Below are 21,295 nucleotides of genomic sequence, written 5' to 3'. Positions count from 1 at the left end.
TCATGAAAAACTAGAGTGGGTCCATTTGCAATTTCTAAAGTGCAACAGAGAGGTAGAATTACTCAGATCTCAGTCACAATTGAACTAAGGACACATGCACTGGAAGGTAATGGAGCTAACCACTGAGCCACTGTGCTTACTAAGCTTTATGTGGTGGCTAGGTCATCAATATGTCTATTAGTGCCCAACGACAGGTCATGAAATACTAGAGCGGGTTCATTTGTAATTTCTTAAGTACAACTGAGAGGTAGAATTAATCAGACCTCAGCCACAATTGAACTAAAGACCCAATCATTGAAAGGTAATCGAACTAACCTCTGAGCCACTGTGCTGCCTGAGCATACGTGCTACGTGAGCAACTATGCTGCTAGAGCATCCATGCTGCCTGAGCATGCTTGCTGCCTGAGCATCAGTGCTGCCTGAACATTATAGGTTGGCTAGGTCATCAATTTGTATATCAGTGCACACCAACAGGTCATAAAAAACTAGAGTGGGTCCATTTGCAATTTCTAAAGTGCAACTGAGAGGTAGAATTACTCAGACCTCAGTCACAACTGAACTAAGGACCCATGCACTGGAAGGTAATGGAGCTAACCACTGAGCCACTGTGCTTACTAAGCTTTATGTGGTGGCTAGGTCATCAATATGTCTATCAGTGCCCAACGACTGGTCATGAAATACTAGAGAGGGTCCACTTGTAGTTTCTAAAGTACAACTGAGAGGTAGAATTACTCAGACCTCAGTCACAATTGAACTAAGGACCCATGCACTGGAAGGTAATGGAGCTAACCACTGAGCCACTGTGCTTACTAAGCTTTATGTGGTGGCTAGGTCATCAATATTTCTATCAGTGCCCAACGACTGGTCATGAAATACTAGAGAGGGTCCACTTGTAGTTTCTAAAGTACAACGGAGAGGTAGAATTACTCAGACCTCAGTCACAATTCAACTAAGGACCCATGCACTGGAAGGTAATGGAGCTAACCACTGAGCCACTGTGCTTACTAAGCTTTATGTGGTGGCTAGGTCATCAATATGTCTATTAGTGCCCAACGACAGGTCATGAAATACTAGAGCGTGTTCATTTGTAATTTCTTAAGTACAACTGAGAGGTAGAATTACTCAGACCTCAGCCACAATTGAACTAAAGACCCAATCATTGAAAGGTAATCGAACTAACCTCTGAGCCACTGTGCTGCCTGAGCATACGTGCTACGTGAGCAACTATGCTGCTAGAGCATCCGTGCTGCCTGAGCATGCTTGCTGCCTGAGCATCAGTGCTGCCTGAACATTATAGGTTGGCTAGGTCATCAATTTGTATATCAGTGCACACCAACAGGTCATAAAAAACTAGAGTGGGTCCATTTGCAATTTCTAAAGTGCAACTGAGAGGTAGAATTACTCAGACCTCAGTCACAACTGAACTAAGGACCCATGCACTGGAAGGTAATGGAGCTAACCACTGAGCCACTGTGCTTACTAAGCTTTATGTGGTGGCTAGGTCATCAATATGTCTATCAGTGCCCAACGACAGGTCATGAATTACTAGAGCGGGTCCAATTGTAATTTCTAAAATACAACTGAGAGGTAGAGTTACTCAGACCTCAGTTGGAATTGAACTAAGGACCAAAGCATAGAAATGTAATCGAGCAAACTACTGAGCCACCATGCTGCTTGAGTATTACGCGATGGTTATGTCATCAATGTGTCTATCAGTGCATACCGACAGTTTGTCAAAAACTAGAACAAGTCCACTTGTATGTATATGTATATCAGTGTAAACCAACAGGTCATGAAAAACTAGAGTGGGTCCATTTGCAATTTCTAAAGTGCAACAGAGAGGTAGAATTACTCAGATCTCAGTCACAATTGAACTAAGGACACATGCACTGGAAGGTAATGGAGCTAACCACTGAGCCACTGTGCTTACTAAGCTTTATGTGGTGGCTAGGTCATCAATATGTCCATCAGTGCCCAACGACTGGTCATGAAATACTAGAGAGGGTCCACTTGTAGTTTCTAAAGTACAACTGAGAGGTAGAATTACTCAGACCTCAGTCACAATTGAACTAAGGACCCATGCACTGGAAGGTAATGGAGCTAACCACTGAGCCACTGTGCTTACTAAGCTTTATGTGGTGGCTAGGTCATCAATATGTCTATTAGTGCCCAACGACAGGTCATGAAATACTAGAGCGGGTTCATTTGTAATTTCTTAAGTACAACTGAGAGGTAGAATTACTCAGACCTCAGCCACAATTGAACTAAAGACCCAATCATTGAAAGGTAATCGAACTAACCTCTGAGCCACTGTGCTGCCTGAGCATACGTGCTACGTGAGCAACTATGCTGCTAGAGCATCCGTGCTGCCTGAGCATGCTTGCTGCCTGAGCATCAGTGCTGCCTGAACATTATAGGTTGGCTAGGTCATCAATTTGTTTATCAGTGCACACCAACAGGTCATAAAAAACTAGAGTGGGTCCATTTGCAATTTCTAAAGTGCAACTGAGAGGTAGAATTACTCAGACCTCAGTCACAACTGAACTAAGGACCCATGCACTGGAAGGTAATGGAGCTAACCACTGAGCCACTGTGCTTACTAAGCTTTATGTGGTGGCTAGGTCATCAATATGTCTATCAGTGCCCAACGACAGGTCATGAATTACTAGAGCGGGTCCAATTGTAATTTCTAAAATACAACTGAGAGGTAGAGTTACTCAGACCTCAGTTGGAATTGAACTAAGGACCAAAGCATAGAAATGTAATCGAGCAAACTACTGAGCCACCATGCTGCTTGAGTATTACGCGATGGTTATGTCATCAATGTGTCTATCAGTGCATACCGACAGTTTGTCAAAAACTAGAACAAGTCCACTTGTATGTATATGTATATCAGTGTAAACCAAAAGGTCATGAAAAACTAGAGTGGGTCCATTTGCAATTTCTAAAGTGCAACAGAGAGGTAGAATTACTCAGATCTCACTCACAATTGAACTAAGGACACATGCACTGGAAGGTAATGGAGCTAACCACTGAGCCACTGTGCTTACTAAGCTTTATGTGGTGGCTAGGTCATCAATATGTCCATCAGTGCCCAACGACTGGTCATGAAATACTAGAGAGGGTCCACTTGTAGTTTCTAAAGTACAACTGAGAGGTAGAATTACTCAGACCTCAGTCACAATTGAACTAAGGACCCATGCACTGGAAGGTAATGGAGCTAACCACTGAGCCACTGTGCTTACTAAGCTTTATGTGGTGGCTAGGTCATCAATATGTCTATTAGTGCCCAACGACAGGTCATGAAATACTAGAGCGGGTTCATTTGTAATTTCTTAAGTACAACAGAGGTAGAATTACTCAGACCTCAGCCACAATTGAACTAAAGACCCAATCATTGAAAGGTAATCGAACTAACCTCTGAGCCACTGTGCTGCCTGAGCATACGTGCTACGTGAGCAACTATGCTGCTAGAGCATCCGTGCTGCCTGAGCATGCTTGCTGCCTGAGCATCAGTGCTGCCTGAACATTATAGGTTGGCTAGGTCATCAATTTGTATATCAGTGCACACCAACAGGTCATAAAAAACTAGAGTGGGTCCATTTGCAATTTCTAAAGTGCAACTGAGAGGTAGAATTACTCAGACCTCAGTCACAACTGAACTAAGGACCCATGCACTGGAAGGTAATGGAGCTAACCACTGAGCCACTGTGCTTACTAAGCCTTATGTGGTGGCTAGGTCATCAATATGTCTATCAGTGCCCAACGACAGGTCATGAAATACTAGAGCGGGTCCAATTGTAATTTCTAAAGTACAACTGAGAGGTAGAGTTACTCAGACCTCAGTTGGAATTGAACTAAGGACCAAAGCATAGAAATGTAATCGAGCAAACTACTGAGCCACCATGCTGCTTGAGTATTACGCGATGGTTATGTCATCAATGTGTCTATCAGTGCATACCGACAGTTTGTCAAAAACTAGAACAAGTCCACTTGTATGTATATGTATATCAGTGTAAACCAACAGGTCATGAAAAACTAGAGTGGGTCCATTTGCAATTTCTAAAGTGCAACAGAGAGGTAGAATTACTCAGATCTCAGTCACAATTAAACTAAGGACACATGCACTGGAAGGTAATGGAGCTAACCACTGAGCCACTGTGCTTACTAAGCTTTATGTGGTGGCTAGGTCATCAATATGTCTATCAGTGCCCAACGACTGGTCATGAAATACTAGAGAGGGTCCACTTGTAGTTTCTAAAGTACAACGGAGAGGTAGAATTACTCAGACCTCAGTCACAATTCAACTAAGGACCCATGCACTGGAAGGTAATGGAGCTAACCACTGAGCCACTGTGCTTACTAAGCTTTATGTGGTGGCTAGGTCATCAATATGTCTATCAGTGCCCAACGACTGGTCATGAAATACTAGAGAGGGTCCACTTGTAGTTTCTAAAGTACAACGGAGAGGTAGAATTACTCAGACCTCAGTCACAATTCAACTAAGGACCCATGCACTGGAAGGTAATGGAGCTAACCACTGAGCCACTGTGCTTACTAAGCTTTATGTGGTGGCTAGGTCATCAATATGTCTATCAGTGCCCAACGACTGGTCATGAAATACTAGAGAGGGTCCACTTGTAGTTTCTAAAGTACAACTGAGAGGTAGAATTACTCAGACCTCAGTCACAATTGAACTAAGGACCCATGCACTGGAAGGTAATGGAGCTAACCACTGAGCCACTGTGCTTACTAAGCTTTATGTGGTGGCTAGGTCATCATTATGTCTATTAGTGCCCAACGACAGGTCATGAAATACTAGAGCGGGTTCATTTGTAATTTCTTAAGTACAACTGAGAGGTAGAATTACTCAGACCTCAGCCACAATTGAACTAAAGACCCAATCATTGAAAGGTAATCGAACTAACCTCTGAGCCACTGTGCTGCCTGAGCATACGTGCTACGTGAGCAACTATGCTGCTAGAGCATCCGTGCTGCCTGAGCATGCTTGCTGCCTGAGCATCAGTGCTGCCTGAACATTATAGGTTGGCTAGGTCATCAATTTGTATATCAGTGCACACCAACAGGTCATAAAAAACTAGAGTGGGTCCATTTGCAATTTCTAAAGTGCAACTGAGAGGTAGAATTACTCAGACCTCAGTCACAACTGAACTAAGGACCCATGCACTGGAAGGTAATGGAGCTAACCACTGAGCCACTGTGCTTACTAAGCCTTATGTGGTGGCTAGGTCATCAATATGTCTATCAGTGCCCAACGACAGGTCATGAAATACTAGAGCGGGTCCAATTGTAATTTCTAAAGTACAACTGAGAGGTAGAGTTACTCAGACCTCAGTTGGAATTGAACTAAGGACCAAAGCATAGAAATGTAATCGAGCAAACTACTGAGCCACCATGCTGCTTGAGTATTACGCGATGGTTATGTCATCAATGTGTCTATCAGTGCATACCGACAGTTTGTCAAAAACTAGAACAAGTCCACTTGTATGTATATGTATATCAGTGTAAACCAACAGGTCATGAAAAACTAGAGTGGGTCCATTTGCAATTTCTAAAGTGCAACAGATAGGTAGAATTACTCAGATCTCAGTCACAATTGAACTAAGGACACATGCACTGGAAGGTAATGGAGCTAACCACTGAGCCACTGTGCTTACTAAGCTTTATGTGGTGGCTAGGTCATCAATATGTCCATCAGTGCCCAACGACAGGTCATGAAATACTAGAGAGGGTCCACTTGTAGTTTCTAAAGTACAACAGAGAGGTAGAATTACTCAGACCTCAGTCACAATTGAACTAAGGACCCATGCACTGGAAGGTAATGGAGCTAACCACTGAGCCACTGTGCTTACTAAGCTTTATGTGGTGGCTAGGTCATCAATATGTCTATTAGTGCCCAACGACAGGTCATGAAATACTAGAGCGGGTTCATTTGTAATTTCTTAAGTACAACTGAGAGGTAGAATTACTCAGACCTCAGCCACAATTGAACTAAAGACCCAATCATTGAAAGGTAATCGAACTAACCTCTGAGCCACTGTGCTGCCTGAGCATACGTGTTACGTGAGCAACTATGCTGCTAGAGCATCCGTGCTGCCTGAGCATGCTTGCTGCCGGAGCATCAGTGCTGCCTGAACATTATAGGTTGGCTAGGTCATCAATTTGTATATCAGTGCACACCAACAGGTCATAAAAAACTAGAGTGGGTCCATTTGCAATTTCTAAAGTGCAACTGAGAGGTAGAATTACTCAGACCTCAGTCACAACTGAACTAAGGACCCATGCACTGGAAGGTAATGGAGCTAACCACTGAGCCACTGTGCTTACTAAGCTTTATGTGGTGGCTAGGTCATCAATATGTCTATCAGTGCCCAACGACTGGTCATGAAATACTAGAGAGGGTCCACTTGTAGTTTCTAAAGTACAACTGAGAGGTAGAATTACTCAGACCTCAGTCACAATTGAACTAAGGACCCATGCACTGGAAGGTAATGGAGCTAACCACTGAGCCACTGTGCTTACTAAGCTTTATGTGGTGGCTAGGTCATCAATATGTCTATTAGTGCCCAACGACAGGTCATGAAATACTAGAGCGGCTTCATTTGTAATTTCTTAAGTACAACAGAGGTAGAATTACTCAGACCTCAGCCACAATTGAACTAAAGACCCAATCATTGAAAGGTAATCGAACTAACCTCTGAGCCACTGTGCTGCCTGAGCATACGTGCTACGTGAGCAACTATGCTGCCAGAGTATCCGTGCTGCCTGAGCATGCTTGCTGCCTGAGCATCAGTGCTGCCTGAACATTAGAGATTGGCTAGGTCATCAATATGTCTATCAGTGCCCAACGACAGGTCATGAAATACTAGAGCGGGTCCAATTGTAATTTCTAAAGTACAACTGAGAGGTAGAGTTACTCAGACCTCAGTTGGAATTGAACTAAGGACCAAAGCATAGAAATGTAATCGAGCAAACTACTGAGCCACCATGCTGCTTGAGTATAACGCGATGGTTATGTCATCAATGTGTCTATCAGTGCATACCGACAGTTTGTCAAAAACTAGAACAAGTCCACTTGTATGTATATGTATATCAGTGTAAACCAACAGGTCATGAAAAACTAGAGTGGGTCCATTTGCAATTTCTAAAGTGCAACAGAGAGGTAGAATTACTCAGATCTCAGTCACAATTGAACTAAGGACACATGCACTGGAAGGTAATGGAGCTAACCACTGAGCCACTGTGCTTACTAAGCTTTATGTGGTGGCTAGGTCATCAATATGTCCATCAGTGCCCAACGACTGGTCATGAAATACTAGAGAGGGTCCACTTGTAGTTTCTAAAGTACAACTGAGAGGTAGAATTACTCAGACCTCAGTCACAATTGAACTAAGGACCCATGCACTGGAAGGTAATGGAGCTAACCACTGAGCCACTGTGCTTACTAAGCTTTATGTGGTGGCTAGGTCATCAATATGTCTATTAGTGCCCAACGACAGGTCATGAAATACTAGAGCGGGTTCATTTGTAATTTCTTAAGTACAACTGAGAGGTAGAATTACTCAGACCTCAGCCACAATTGAACTAAAGACCCAATCATTGAAAGGTAATCGAACTAACCTCTGAGCCACTGTGCTGCCTGAGCATACGTGTTACGTGAGCAACTATGCTGCTAGAGCATCCGTGCTGCCTGAGCATGCTTGCTGCCTGAGCATCAGTGCTGCCTGAACATTATAGGTTGGCTAGGTCATCAATTTGTATATCAGTGCACACCAACAGGTCATAAAAAACTAGAGTGGGTCCATTTGCAATTTCTAAAGTGCAACTGAGAGGTAGAATTACTCAGACCTCAGTCACAACTGAACTAAGGACCCATGCACTGGAAGGTAATGGAGCTAACCACTGAGCCACTGTGCTTACTAAGCTTTATGTGGTGGCTAGGTCATCAATATGTCTATCAGTGCCCAACGACTGGTCATGAAATACTAGAGAGGGTCCACTTGTAGTTTCTAAAGTACAACTGAGAGGTAGAATTACTCAGACCTCAGTCACAATTGAACTAAGGACCCATGCACTGGAAGGTAATGGAGCTAACCACTGAGCCACTGTGCTTACTAAGCTTTATGTGGTGGCTAGGTCATCAATATGTCCATCAGTGCCCATCGACTGGTCATGAAATACTAGAGAGGGTCCACTTGTAGTTTCTAAAGTACAACTGAGAGGTAGAATTACTCAGACCTCAGTCACAATTGAACTAAGGACCCATGCACTGGAAGGTAATGGAGCTAACTACTGAGCCACTGTGCTTACTAAGCTTTATGTGGTGGCTAGGTCATCAATATGTCTATTAGTGCCCAACGACAGGTCATGAAATACTAGAGCGGCTTCATTTGTAATTTCTTAAGTACAACAGAGGTAGAATTACTCAGACCTCAGCCACAATTGAACTAAAGACCCAATCATTGAAAGGTAATCGAACTAACCTCTGAGCCACTGTGCTGCCTGAGCATACGTGCTACGTGAGCAACTATGCTGCCAGAGTATCCGTGCTGCCTGAGCATGCTTGCTGCCTGAGCATCAGTGCTGCCTGAACATTAGAGATTGGCTAGGTCATCAATATGTCTATCAGTGCCCAACGACAGGTCATGAAATACTAGAGCGGGTCCAATTGTAATTTCTAAAGTACAACAGAGAGGTAGAGTTACTCAGACCTTAGTTGGAATTGAACTAAGGACCAAAGCATAGAAATGTAATCGAGCAAACTACTGAGCCACCATGCTGCTTGAGTATAACGCAATGGTTATGTCATCAATGTGTCTATCAGTGCATACCGACAGTTTGTCAAAAACTAGAACAAGTCCACTTGTATGTATATGTATATCAGTGTAAACCAACAGGTCATGAAAAACTAGAGTGGGTCCATTTGCAATTTCTAAAGTGCAACAGAGAGGTAGAATTACTCAGATCTCAGTCACAATTGAACTAAGGACACATGCACTGGAAGGTAATGGAGCTAACCACTGAGCCACTGTGCTTACTAAGCTTTATGTGGTGGCTAGGTTATCAATATGTCTATTAGTGCCCAACGACAGGTCATGAAATACTAGAGCGGGTTCATTTGTAATTTCTTAAGTACAACTGAGAGGTAGAATTACTCAGACCTCAGCCACAATTGAACTAAAGACCCAATCATTGAAAGGTAATCGAACTAACCTCTGAGCCACTGTGCTGCCTGAGCATACGTGCTACGTGAGCAACTATGCTGCTAGAGCATCCATGCTGCCTGAGCATGCTTGCTGCCTGAGCATCAGTGCTGCCTGAACATTATAGGTTGGCTAGGTCATCAATTTGTATATCAGTGCACACCAACAGGTCATAAAAAACTAGAGTGGGTCCATTTGCAATTTCTAAAGTGCAACTGAGAGGTAGAATTACTCAGACCTCAGTCACAACTGAACTAAGGACCCATGCACTGGAAAGTAATGGAGCTAACCACTGAGCCACTGTGCTTACTAAGCTTTATGTGGTGGCTAGGTCATCAATATGTCTATCAGTGCCCAACGACAGGTCATGAATTACTAGAGCGAGTCCAATTGTAATTTCTAAAATACAACTGAGAGGTAGAGTTACTCAGACCTCAGTTGGAATTGAACTAAGGACCAAAGCATAGAAATGTAATCGAGCAAACTACTGAGCCACCATGCTGCTTGAGTATTACGCGATGGTTATGTCATCAATGTGTCTATCAGTGCATACCGACAGTTTGTCAAAAACTAGAACAAGTCCACTTGTATGTATATGTATATCAGTGTAAACCAACAGGTCATGAAAAACTAGAGTGGGTCCATTTGCAATTTCTAAAGTGCAACAGAGAGGTAGAATTACTCAGATCTCAGTCACAATTGAACTAAGGACACATGCACTGGAAGGTAATGGAGCTAACCACTGAGCCACTGTGCTTACTAAGCATTATGTGGTGGCTAGGTCATCAATATGTCTATCAGTGCCCAACGACTGGTCATGAAATACTAGAGAGGGTCCACTTGTAGTTTATAAAGTACAACTGAGAGGTAGAATTACTCAGACCTCAGTCACAATTGAACTAAGGACCCATGCACTGGAAGGTAATGGAGCTAACCACTGAGCCACTGTGCTTACTAAGCTTTATGTGGTGGCTAGGTCATCATTATGTCTATTAGTGCCCAACGACAGGTCATGAAATACTAGAGCGGGTTCATTTGTAATTTCTTAAGTACAACTGAGAGGTAGAATTACTCAGACCTCAGCCACAATTGAACTAAAGACCCAATCATTGAAAGGTAATCGAACTAACCTCTGAGCCACTGTGCTGCCTGAGCATACGTGCTACGTGAGCAACTATGCTGCTAGAGCATCCGTGCTGCCTGAGCATGCTTGCTGCCTGAGCATCAGTGCTGCCTGAACATTATAGGTTGGCTAGGTCATCAATTTGTATATCAGTGCACACCAACAGGTCATAAAAAACTAGAGTGGGTCCATTTGCAATTTCTAAAGTGCAACTGAGAGGTAGAATTACTCAGACCTCAGTCACAACTGAACTAAGGACCCATGCACTGGAAGGTAATGGAGCTAACCACTGAGCCACTGTGCTTACTAAGCCTTATGTGGTGGCTAGGTCATCAATATGTCTATCAGTGCCCAACGACAGGTCATGAAATACTAGAGCGGGTCCAATTGTAATTTCTAAAGTACAACTGAGAGGTAGAGTTACTCAGACCTCAGTTGGAATTGAACTAAGGACCAAAGCATAGAAATGTAATCGAGCAAACTACTGAGCCACCATGCTGCTTGAGTATTACGCGATGGTTATGTCATCAATGTGTCTATCAGTGCATACCGACAGTTTGTCAAAAACTAGAACAAGTCCACTTGTATGTATATGTATATCAGTGTAAACCAACAGGTCATGAAAAACTAGAGTGGGTCCATTTGCAATTTCTAAAGTGCAACAGAGAGGTAGAATTACTCAGATCTCAGTCACAATTGAACTAAGGACACATGCACTGGAAGGTAATGGAGCTAACCACTGAGCCACTGTGCTTACTAAGCTTTATGTGGTGGCTAGGTCATCAATATGTCCATCAGTGCCCAACGACAGGTCATGAAATACTAGAGAGGGTCCACTTGTAGTTTCTAAAGTACAACTGAGAGGTAGAATTACTCAGACCTCAGTCACAATTGAACTAAGGACCCATGCACTGGAAGGTAATGGAGCTAACCACTGAGCCACTGTGCTTACTAAGCTTTATGTGGTGGCTAGGTCATCAATATGTCTATTAGTGCCCAACGACAGGTCATGAAATACTAGAGCGGGTTCATTTGTAATTTCTTAAGTACAACTGAGAGGTAGAATTACTCAGACCTCAGCCACAATTGAACTAAAGACCCAATCATTGAAAGGTAATCGAACTAACCTCTGAGCCACTGTGCTGCCTGAGCATACGTGCTACGTGAGCAACTATGCTGCTAGAGCATCCGTGCTGCCTGAGCATGCTTGCTGCCTGAGCATCAGTGCTGCCTGAGCATTATAGGTTGGCTAGGTCATCAATTTGTATATCAGTGCACACCAACAGGTCATAAAAAACTAGAGTGGGTCCATTTGCAATTTCTAAAGTGCAACTGAGAGGTAGAATTACTCAGACCTCAGTCACAACTGAACTAAGGACCCATGCACTGGAAGGTAATGGAGCTAACCACTGAGCCACTGTGCTTACTAAGCTTTATGTGGTGGCTAGGTCATCAATATGTCTATCAGTGCCCAACGACAGGTCATGAATTACTAGAGCGGGTCCAATTGTAATTTCTAAAATACAACTGAGAGGTAGAGTTACTCAGACCTCAGTTGGAATTGAACTAAGGACCAAAGCATAGAAATGTAATCGAGCAAACTACTGAGCCACCATGCTGCTTGAGTATTACGCGATGGTTATGTCATCAATGTGTCTATCAGTGCATACCGACAGTTTGTCAAAAACTAGAACAAGTCCACTTGTATGTATATCAGTGTAAACCAACAGGTCATGAAAAACTAGAGTGGGTCCATTTGCAATTTCTAAAGTGCAACAGAGAGGTAGAATTACTCAGATCTCAGTCACAATTGAACTAAGGACACATGCACTGGAAGGTAATGGAGCTAACCACTGAGCCACTGTGCTTACTAAGCTTTATGTGGTGGCTAGGTCATCAATATGTCTATCAGTGCCCAACGACTGGTCATGAAATACTAGAGAGGGTCCACTTGTAGTTTCTAAAGTACAACTGAGAGGTAGAATTACTCAGACCTCAGTCACAATTGAACTAAGGACCCATGCACTGGAAGGTAATGGAGCTAACCACTGAGCCACTGTGCTTACTAAGCTTTATGTGGTGGCTAGGTCATCAATATGTCCATCAGTGCCCAACGACTGGTCATGAAATACTAGAGAGGATCCACTTGTAGTTTCTAAAGTACAACTGAGAGGTAGAATTACTCAGACCTCAGTCACAATTGAACTAAGGACCCATGCACTGGAAGGTAATGGAGCTAACCACTGAGCCACTGTGCTTACTAAGCTTTATGTGGTGGCTAGGTCATCATTATGTCTATTAGTGCCCAACGACAGGTCATGAAATACTAGAGCGGGTTCATTTGTAATTTCTTAAGTACAACTGAGAGGTAGAATTACTCAGACCTCAGCCACAATTGAACTAAAGACCCAATCATTGAAAGGTAATCGAACTAACCTCTGAGCCACTGTGCTGCCTGAGCATACGTGTTACGTGAGCAACTATGCTGCTAGAGCATCCGTGCTGCCTGAGCATGCTTGCTGCCTGAGCATCAGTGCTGCCTGAACATTATAGGTTGGCTAGGTCATCAATTTGTATATCAGTGCACACCAACAGGTCATAAAAAACTAGAGTGGGTCCATTTGCAATTTCTAAAGTGCAACTGAGAGGTAGAATTACTCAGACCTCAGTCACAACTGAACTAAGGACCCATGCACTGGAAGGTAATGGAGCTAACCACTGAGCCACTGTGCTTACTAAGCTTTATGTGGTGGCTAGGTCATCAATATGTCCATCAGTGCCCAACGACTGGTCATGAAATACTAGAGAGGGTCCACTTGTAGTTTCTAAAGTACAACTGAGAGGTAGAATTACTCAGACCTCAGCCACAATTGAACTAAAGACCCAATCATTGAAAGGTAATCGAACTAACCTCTGAGCCACTGTGCTGCCTGAGCATACGTGCTACGTGAGCAACTATGCTGCCAGAGTATCCGTGCTGCCTGAGCATGCTTGCTGCCTGAGCATCAGTGCTGCCTGAACATTAGAGATTGGCTAGGTCATCAATATGTCTATCAGTGCCCAACGACAGGTCATGAAATACTAGAGCGGGTCCAATTGTAATTTCTAAAGTACAACTGAGAGGTAGAGTTACTCAGACCTCAGTTGGAATTGAACTAAGGACCAAAGCATAGAAATGTAATCGAGCAAACTACTGAGCCACCATGCTGCTTGAGTATTACGCGATGGTTATGTCATCAATGTGTCTATCAGTGCATACCGACAGTTTGTCAAAAACTAGAACAAGTCCACTTGTATGTATATGTATATCAGTGTAAACCAACAGGTCATGAAAAACTAGAGTGGGTCCATTTGCAATTTCTAAAGTGCAACAGAGAGGTAGAATTACTCAGATCTCAGTCACAATTGAACTAAGGACACATGCACTGGAAGGTAATGGAGCTAACCACTGAGCCACTGTGCTTACTAAGCTTTATGTGGTGGCTAGGTCATCAATATGTCTATTAGTGCCCAAGGACAGGTCATGAAATACTAGAGCGGGTTCATTTGTAATTTCTTAAGTACAACTGAGAGGTAGAATTACTCAGACCTCAGCCACAATTGAACTAAAGACCCAATCATTGAAAGGTAATCGAACTAACCTCTGAGCCACTGTGCTGCCTGAGCATACGTGCTACGTGAGCAACTATGCTGCCAGAGTATCCGTGCTGCCTGAGCATGCTTGCTGCCTGAGCATCAGTGCTGCCTGAACATTAGAGATTGGCTAGGTCATCAATTTGTATATCAGTGCACACCAACAGGTCATAAAAAACTAGAGTGGGTCCATTTGCAATTTCTAAAGTACAACTGAGAGGTAGAATTACTCAGACCTCAGTCACAATTGAACTAAGGACCCATGCACTGGAAGGTAATGGAGCTAACCACTGAGCCACTGTGCTTACTAAGCTTTATGTGGTGGCTAGGTCATCAATATGTCTATCAGTGCCCAACGACTGGTCATGAAATACTAGAGAGGGTTCACTTGTAGTTTCTAAAGTACAACGGAGAGGTAGAATTACTCAGACCTCAGTCACAATTCAACTAAGGACCCATGCACTGGAAGGTAATGGAGCTAACCACTGAGCCACTGTGCTTACTAAGCTTTATGTGGTGGCTAGGTCATCAATATGTCTATCAGTGCCCAACGACTGGTCATGAAATACTAGAGAGGGTCCACTTGTAGTTTCTAAAGTACAACTGAGAGGTAGAATTACTCAGACCTCAGTCACAATTGAACTAAGGACCCATGCACTGGAAGGTAATGGAGCTAACCACTGAGCCACTGTGCTTACTAAGCTTTATGTGGTGGCTAGGTCATCAATATGTCTATCAGTGCCCAACGACTGGTCATGAAATACTAGAGAGGGTCCACTTGTAGTTTCTAAAGTACAACGGAGAGGTAGAATTACTCAGACCTCAGTCACAATTCAACTAAGGACCCATGCACTGGAAGGTAATGGAGCTAACCACTGAGCCACTGTGCTTACTAAGCTTTATGTGGTGGCTAGGTCATCAATGTCTATTAGTGCCCAACGACAGGTCATGAAATACTAGAACGGGTTCATTTGTAATTTCTTAAGTACAACTGAGAGGTAGAATTACTCAGACCTCAGCCACAATTGAACTAAAGACCCAATCATTGAAAGGTAATCGAACTAACCTCTGAGCCACTGTGCTGCCTGAGCATACGTGCTACGTGAGCAACTATGCTGCTAGAGCATCCGTGCTGCCTGAGCATGCTTGCTGCCTGAGCATCAGTGCTGCCTGAACATTATAGGTTGGCTAGGTCATCAATTTGTATATCAGTGCACACCAACAGGTCATAAAAAACTAGAGTGGGTCCATTTGCAATTTCTAAAGTGCAACTGAGAGGTAGAATTACTCAGACCTCAGTCACAACTGAACTAAGGACCCATGCACTGGAAGGTAATGGAGCTAACCACTGAGCCACTGTGCTTACTAAGCTTTATGTGGTGGCTAGGTCATCAATATGTCTATCAGTGCCCAACGACAGGTCATGAATTACTAGAGCGGGTCCAATTGTAATTTCTAAAATACAACTGAGAGGTAGAGTTACTCAGACCTCAGTTGGAATTGAACTAAGGACCAAAGCATAGAAATGTAATCGAGCAAACTACTGAGCCACCATGCTGCTTGAGTATTACGCGATGGTTATGTCATCAATGTGTCTATCAGTGCATACCGACAGTTTGTCAAAAACTAGAACAAGTCCACTTGTATGTATATGTATATCAGTGTAAACCAACAGGTCATGAAAAACTAGAGTGGGTCCATTTGCAATTTCTAAAGTGCAACAGAGAGGTAGAATTACTCAGATCTCAGTCACAATTGAACTAAGGACACATGCACTGGAAGGTAATGGAGCTAACCACTGAGCCACTGTGCTTACTAAGCTTTATGTGGTGGCTAGGTCATCAATATGTCTATCAGTGCCCAACGACTAGTCATGAAATACTAGAGAGGGTCCACTTGTAGTTTCTAAAGTACAACTGAGAGGTAGAATTACTCAGACCTCAGTCACAATTGAACTAAGGACCCATGCACTGGAAGGTAATGGAGCTAACCACTGAGCCACTGTGCTTACTAAGCTTTATGTGGTGGCTAGGTCATCAATATGTCTATTAGTGCCCAACGACAGGTCATGAAATACTAGAGCGGGTTCATTTGTAATTTCTTAAGTACAACTGAGAGGTAGAATTACTCAGACCTCAGCCACAATTGAACTAAAGACCCAATCATTGAAAGGTAATCGAACTAACCTCTGAGCCACTGTGCTGCCTGAGCATACGTGTTACGTGGGCAACTATGCTGCTAGAACATCCGTGCTGCCTGAGCATGCTTGCTGCCTGAGCATCAGTGCTGCCTGAACATTATAGGTTGGCTAGGTCATCAATTTGTATATCAGTGCACACCAACAGGTCATAAAAAACTAGAGTGGGTCCATTTGCAATTTCTAAAGTGCAACTGAGAGGTAGAATTACTCAGACCTCAGTCACAACTGAACTAAGGACCCATGCACTGGAAGGTAATGGAGCTAACCACTGAGCCACTGTGCTTACTAAGCTTTATGTGGTGGCTAGGTCATCAATATGTCTATCAGTGCCCAACGACTGGTCATGAAATACTAGAGAGGGTCCACTTGTAGTTTCTAAAGTACAACTGAGAGGTAGAATTACTCAGACCTCAGTCACAATTGAACTAAGGACCCATGCACTGGAAGGTAATGGAGCTAACCACTGAGCCACTGTGCTTACTAAGCTTTATGTGGTGGCTAGGTCATCAATATGTCTATTAGTGCCCAACGACAGGTCATGAAATACTAGAGCGGGTTCATTTGTAATTTCTTAAGTACAACTGAGAGGTAGAATTACTCAGACCTCAGCCACAATTGAACTAAAGACCCAATCATTGAAAGGTAATCGAACTAACCTCTGAGCCACTGTGCTGCCTGAGCATACGTGCTACGTGAGCAACTATGCTGCCAGAGTATCCGTGCTGCCTGAGCATGCTTGCTGCCTGAGCATCAGTGCTGCCTGAACATTAGAGATTGGCTAGGTCATCAATTTGTATATCAGTGCACACCAACAGGTCATAAAAAACTAGAGTGGGTCCATTTGCAATTTCTAAATTACAACTGAGAGGTAGAATTACTCAGACCTCAGTCACAATTGAACTAAGGACCCATGCACTGGAAGGTAATGGAGCTAACCACTGAGCCACTGTGCTTACTAAGCTTTATGTGGTGGCTAGGTCATCAATATGTCTATCAGTGCCCAATGACTGGTCATGAAATACTAGAGAGGGTTCACTTGTAGTTTCTAAAGTACAACGGAGAGGTAGAATTACTCAGACCTCAGTCACAATTCAACTAAGGACCAATGCACTGGAAGGTAATGGAGCTAACCACTGAGCCACTGTGCTTACTAAGCTTTATGTGGTGGCTAGGTCATCAATATGTCTATCAGTGCCCAACGACTGGTCATGAAATACTAGAGAGGGTCCACTTGTAGTTTCTAAAGTACAACTGAGAGGTAGAATTACTCAGACCTCAGTCACAATTGAACTAAGGACCCATGCACTGGAAGGTAATGGAGCTAACCACTGAGCCACTGTGCTTACTAAGCTTTATGTGGTGGCTAGGTCATCAATATGTCTATCAGTGCCCAACGACTGGTCATGAAATACTAGAGAGGGTCCACTTGTAGTTTCTAAAGTACAACGGAGAGGTAGAATTACTCAGACCTCAGTCACAATTCAACTAAGGACCCATGCACTGGAAGGTAATGGAGCTAACCACTGAGCCACTGTGCTTACTAAGCTTTATGTGGTGGCTAGGTCATCAATGTCTATTAGTGCCCAACGACAGGTCATGAAATACTAGAGCGGGTTCATTTGTAATTTCTTAAGTACAACTGAGAGGTAGAATTACTCAGACCTCAGCCACAATTGAACTAAAGACCCAGTCACTGAAAGGTAATCGAACTAACCTCTGAGCCACTGTGCTGCCTGAGCATACGTGCTACGTGAGCAACTATGCTGCTAGAGCATCCGTGCTGCCTGAGCATCAGTGCTGCCTGAGCATCAGTGCTGCCTGAACATTATAGGTTGGCTAGGTCATCAATTTGTATATCAGTGCACACCAACAGGTCATAAAAAACTAGAGTGGGTCCATTTGCAATTTCTAAAGTGCAACTGAGAGGTAGAATTACTCAGACCTCAGTCACAACTGAACTAAGGACCCATGCACTGGAAGGTAATGGAGCTAACCACTGAGCCACTGTGCTTACTAAGCTTTATGTGGTGGCTAGGTCATCAATATGTCTATCAGTGCCCAACGACAGGTCATGAATTACTAGAGCGGGTCCAATTGTAATTTCTAAAGTACAACTGAGAGGTAGAGTTACTCAGACCTCAGTTGGAATTGAACTAAGGACCAAAGCATAGAAATGTAATCGAGCAAACTACTGAGCCACCATGCTGCTTGAGTATTACGCGATGGTTATGTCATCAATGTGTCTATCAGTGCATACCGACAGTTTGTCAAAAACTAGAACAAGTCCACTTGTATGTATATGTATATCAGTGTAAACCAACAGGTCATGAAAAACTAGAGTGGGTCCATTTGCAATTTCTAAAGTGCAACAGAGAGGTAGAATTACTCAGATCTCAGTCACAATTGAACTAAGGACACATGCACTGGAAGGTAATGGAGCTAACCACTGAGCCACTGTGCTTACTAAGCTTTATGTGGTGGCTAGGTCATCAATATGTCTATCAGTGCCCAACGACTGGTCATGAAATACTAGAGAGGGTCCACTTGTAGTTTCTAAAGTACAACTGAGAGGTAGAATTACTCAGACCTCAGTCACAATTGAACTAAGGACCCATGCACTGGAAGGTAATGGAGCTAACCACTGAGCCACTGTGCTTACTAAGCTTTATGTGGTGGCTAGGTCATCAATATGTCTATTAGTGCCCAACGACAGGTCATGAAATACTAGAGCGGGTTCATTTGTAATTTCTTAAGTACAACTGAGAGGTAGAATTACTCAGACCTCAGCCACAATTGAACTAAAGACCCAATCATTGAAAGGTAATCGAACTAACCTCTGAGCCACTGTGCTGCCTGAGCATACGTGCTACGTGAGCAACTATGCTGCTAGAGCATCCGTGCTGCCTGAGCATGCTTGCTGCCTGAGCATCAGTGCTGCCTGAACATTATAGGTTGGCTAGGTCATCAATTTGTATATCAGTGCACACCAACAGGTCATAAAAAACTAGAGTGGGTCCATTTGCAATTTCTAAAGTGCAACTGAGAGGTAGAATTACTCAGACCTCAGTCACAACTGAACTAAGGACCCATGCACTGGAAGGTAATGGAGCTAACCACTGAGCCACTGTGCTTACTAAGCCTTATGTGGTGGCTAGGTCATCAATATGTCTATCAGTGCCCAACGACAGGTCATGAAATACTAGAGCGGGTCCAATTGTAATTTCTAAAGTACAACTGAGAGGTAGAGTTACTCAGACCTCAGTTGGAATTGAACTAAGGACCAAAGCATAGAAATGTAATCGAGCAAACTACTGAGCCACCATGCTGCTTGAGTATTACGCGATGGTTATGTCATCAATGTGTCTATCAGTGCATACCGACAGTTTGTCAAAAACTAGAACAAGTCCACTTGTATGTATATGTATATCAGTGTAAACCAACAGGTCATGAAAAACTAGAGTGGGTCCATTTGCAATTTCTAAAGTGCAACAGAGAGGTAGAATTACTCAGATCTCAGTCACAATTAAACTAAGGACACATGCACTGGAAGGTAATGGAGCTAACCACTGAGCCACTGTGCTTACTAAGCTTTATGTGGTGGCTAGGTCATCAATGTCTATTAGTGCCCAACGACAGGTCATGAAATACTAGAGCGGGTTCATTTGTAATTTCTTAAGTACAACTGAGAGGTAGAATTACTCAGACCTCAGCCACAATTGAACTAAAGACCCAATCATTGAAAGGTAATCGAACTAACCTCTGAGCCACTGTGCTGCCTGAGCATACGTGCTACGTGAGCAACTATGCTGCTAGAGCATCCGTGCTGCCTGAGCATGCTTGCTGCCTGAGCATCAGTGCTGCCTGAGCATTATAGGTTGGCTAGGTCATCAATTTGTATATCAGTGCACACCAACAGGTCATAAAAAACTAGAGTGGGTCCATTTGCAATTTCTAAAGTGCAACTGAGAGGTAGAATTACTCAGACCTCAGTCACAACTGAACTAAGGACCCATGCACTGGAAGGTAATGGAGCTAACCACTGAGCCACTGTGCTTACTAAGCTTTATGTGGTGGCTAGGTCATCAATATGTCTATCAGTGCCCAACGACAGGTCATGAATTACTAGAGCGGGTCCAATTGTAATTTCTAAAATACAACTGAGAGGTAGAGTTACTCAGACCTCAGTTGGAATTGAACTAAGGACCAAAGCATAGAAATGTAATCGAGCAAACTACTGAGCCACCATGCTGCTTGAGTATTACGCGATGGTTATGTCATCAATGTGTCTATCAGTGCATACCGACAGTTTGTCAAAAACTAGAACAAGTCCACTTGTATGTATATGTATATCAGTGTAAACCAACAGGTCATGAAAAACTAGAGTGGGTCCATTTGCAATTTCTAAAGTGCAACAGAGAGGTAGAATTACTCAGATCTCAGTCACAATTGAACTAAGGACACATGCACTGGAAGGTAATGGAGCTAACCACTGAGCCACTGTGCTTACTAAGCTTTATGTGGTGGCTAGGTCATCAATATGTCTATCAGTGCCCAACGACTGGTCATGAAATACTAGAGAGGGTCCACTTGTAGTTTCTAAAGTACAACTGAGAGGTAGAATTACTCAGACCTCAGTCACAATTGAACTAAGGACCCATGCACTGGAAGGTAATGGAGCTAACCACTGAGCCACTGTGCTTACTAAGCTTTATGTGGTGGCTAGGTCATCATTATGTCTATTAGTGCCCAACGACAGGTCATGAAATACTAGAGCGGGTTCATTTGTAATTTCTTAAGTACAACTGAGAGGTAGAATTACTCAGACCTCAGCCACAATTGAACTAAAGACCCAATCATTGAAAGGTAATCGAACTAACCTCTGAGCCACTGTGCTGCCTGAGCATACGTGTTACGTGAGCAACTATGCTGCTAGAGCATCCGTGCTGCCTGAGCATGCTTGCTGCCTGAGCATCAGTGCTGCCTGAACATTATAGGTTGGCTAGGTCATCAATTTGTATATCAGTGCACACCAACAGGTCATAAAAAACTAGAGTGGGTCCATTTGCAATTTCTAAAGTGCAACTGAGAGGTAGAATTACTCAGACCTCAGTCACA

This window comes from Ranitomeya imitator, chromosome 9, assembly GCF_032444005.1.
Source record: "Ranitomeya imitator isolate aRanImi1 chromosome 9, aRanImi1.pri, whole genome shotgun sequence".
In the NCBI taxonomy this organism is placed as follows: Eukaryota; Metazoa; Chordata; class Amphibia; order Anura; family Dendrobatidae; genus Ranitomeya; species Ranitomeya imitator.
This window is presented reverse-complemented; position numbering follows the sequence as displayed.